Genomic DNA, 3,152 nt, shown 5'->3' with positions numbered 1-3,152 from the left:
CTGACTTGTGCTAGGCTAGCACAACTCAGATATGCAATTCTGAATCGATCCAAAGTCTAGAAGTCATGATTAATGACATTGACTGCGAGCGCGAAAGGCCGCGGTCAAGAGTAAAGTGCCCTTTAGATTATTGTGCTGGCGAAACTGAAGCTTGTGCTGACTTGTGCTAGGCTAGCACAACTCAGATATGCAATTCTGAGTCGATCCAAAGTCTAGAAGTCGTGATTAATGACAGGTTGCGAACGCGAAGGGCCGCGGTCAAAAGTAAAGTGCCCTTTAAATTCTTGTGCTGGCGAAACTGAAACTTGTGCTGACTTGTGCTAGGCTAGCACAACTCAGATATGCAATTCTGAGTCGATCCAAAGTCTAGAAGTCGTGATTAATGACATAGACTGCGAGCGCGAAGGGCCGCGGTCAAGAGTAAAGTGCCCTTTAAATTCTAGTGTTGGCGAAACTGAAGCTTGTGCTGACTTGTGCTAGCCTAGAGCAACTCAGATATATAATTATATATTGTTTGGTTGACTTATACGAATATAAATCTTACTTTTCTTCTTTTCTGCCTAAAATCGTTTTTTTCGTTTTATTCCTTTCATGATTATTTTTCGAAGATAATACTTTAGCACAATGTTAGCACAAGTTAGCACAACCTAGCACAATAAAAAAAATTTCGAAAATCAAAAAGTGGGGGGCTACCAAAAAAAACGGTTTTTTCCATTTTTCTCGCTCATTTTTCGTATTAAAAATTTATAATTCGAGCACAATATAGCACAAACCTAGCACAACTGTCAAAATTAATAAATTCGAAAAGTGGGGGGCTAACTTCATACAGGCCAGTTCAGGTCGAAAGAACAAACCTCTTCTCTCAATCCTCGATCGTATTAAGAAGGTGGAGATCCGTGGAGTTACCATACACTTCGTAACACAAACGCCAACGTGTCCTCGGACACTCTAGAGGCGATAGCCCAACGTGCAAGCGCACTCTCAAGCGCTGCGAAGACCTAAACCCGAATGCCAACGTGTCTATGACACTCTGAAAGCAGCGATGATCAATGCAGATATACACACGTATATCTCTGGCGAGGCAAGTGCCCAACGTGCTTACGCACTCAAGAAGGTGATATGAAGCTAAATAGAGTACAAAAGAATACCTCAGCGAGGCAGTGACCTGATGCGTTAACGCAGTCTAAAAGCTTAGAGCCATCGCCCGCGGCGTCTTATAGACGCCGCACCGAAATTTAACTGCGAGCGATGGCCTCGGCTCGGCGCGCTGCCGCGTAGCGGCGACGGCGTGAAGCCGCGGCGAGCGGCAGTCGCCCGCGAGAGGAACGCGCCTGGCGCACGGCCGCCCGCAGCTCGCCATCAGTGCGAACGACAGCTCCCGTACGGAACACATGTAAACGTTTACAGATTAGAATTTCTAACGTTTAGAATTTCTATCGAGAGGGAAATTGAATAGTAAAACGAATTATGCGCACTCAGACTTCGCCTTAGTTTTTTCGAATATATTTTCCTTTAGGATCTATTTAAGATCTGTTTTTACTTATTTCTTCCGTATCCGATTCGCGGATACGGATACTTGGCGTGCCTTTTTTTATAGGCAAACGGTTCCCTTATTTCAATAATTATCAAAATATTATATTTATTATCGATGTAATATTGAAAAAAAGCACACCAAGTGCTTTTTGTGTAAGTTATTATAATTTTTTTTCAATATTATTGTAAGTTATTATAATTTTTTTCAACATTATTGTATTTCTTTAATTATTTTCTAATTTATTTAATAATATGTTACTAATATATTAATAATATATTTAATTTATGAATATATTATGTAGCCAAAAGCACATATGTTTATAAAAGTAAAAACTGAAATGATTAATTATTCGTACTTGGCGTAAACCTCTTGATATCATTACTTTTGTAGAAAGAATAAAATTATCTTGTATTTTTCAATAGAGTATTTGCGAGAATACAACTGATCTGAATAAGGATGTTTTAATATTTTTTTAAATATTTTTCAGCTGAGCTTTTGTTGTAATTTATTTGTAACAATCTTTTTTTGTAAAGACAAATAATGTTAACGCGCTTGGTTAATAATGCTAATACACTTGGCTTTTTTTTTATACTTTTTTTTTAATAAATTTTGTTTTTATATCACATCTTTTTTTGCATAATAATATTAATCACTAAAAACAAGTTTTTTTGTTAATAACTTTATATGTTGAACTTGGACATTGTAAATATTTAGGTATACTTAAAAAGCAGGTTCTTTAAATTTTATTTCAGAATAATTTATTTTTATAAAAAATGTGTCTCTGTCTCCCTCTGTCTCTCTTTCTCTCTCTCTTATTATTTATTATTTATTTATTTATTATTTTATTATTTATATTCTGACGTCTACACAGTCTATTTAATATACAGTCTATTTAATAAATTACGAATCGGTAATCGATAATCGTAATACACTCGTAATATACTCGTCAACAAAATTATCGCATAGGTAAATTTATTTGGAAATTTCGCACAATTTTAAATGGCCATAATATCGCGAAACATTGGGTGCTTACGAAGAAGCGTTCTGGGCTAATTTCGAGTCAGAAGTATGACTATCTATAATTTTAGTATTTCATGTTCTGCCATATAGTGTCTCAAATAGCAATCGGGTTACGTCGCAAGTCCTTATATTCAACGAAGTGGCAAGTTATATTTTAGAAGGTAAATATTACATTTATTCAATAATGTAGGAATATATACACATATATATATAATTACGAAAAATTACGGACTGTAAAATTAGCATTATTACGTATTTGAATATGTATTATATTTTATATAAGTAAATTTATATGTAAATTATTATATGTTTTTATTAAATGTATATGTAATATATATAACTTTTACACAATAATTACTAATTGCTGTTAGTCACATATTAATTAAAAATGTAAATTTGTAGATACAATATAGATACAATAAAGACAAACTCAAGTTAAAGTTTAATTTAGATTGATGAAAGATGAATGATGATTTCTTTGATATTCATAAGTTTTTAAACATTTTATTTATTGATTTACTTTTAGACTTCAGATGGAAAATTATGCAAAAAAAAAAAAAATATAAGAAATACAACCTATGGTTAATAATGGTGAGTA

Source organism: Odontomachus brunneus, unplaced genomic scaffold (genome assembly GCF_010583005.1).
Source record: "Odontomachus brunneus isolate Ranch 3 - 2012 unplaced genomic scaffold, Obru_v1 Obru_scaffold_121, whole genome shotgun sequence".
Taxonomy (NCBI): domain Eukaryota; kingdom Metazoa; phylum Arthropoda; class Insecta; order Hymenoptera; family Formicidae; genus Odontomachus; species Odontomachus brunneus.
This window is presented reverse-complemented; position numbering follows the sequence as displayed.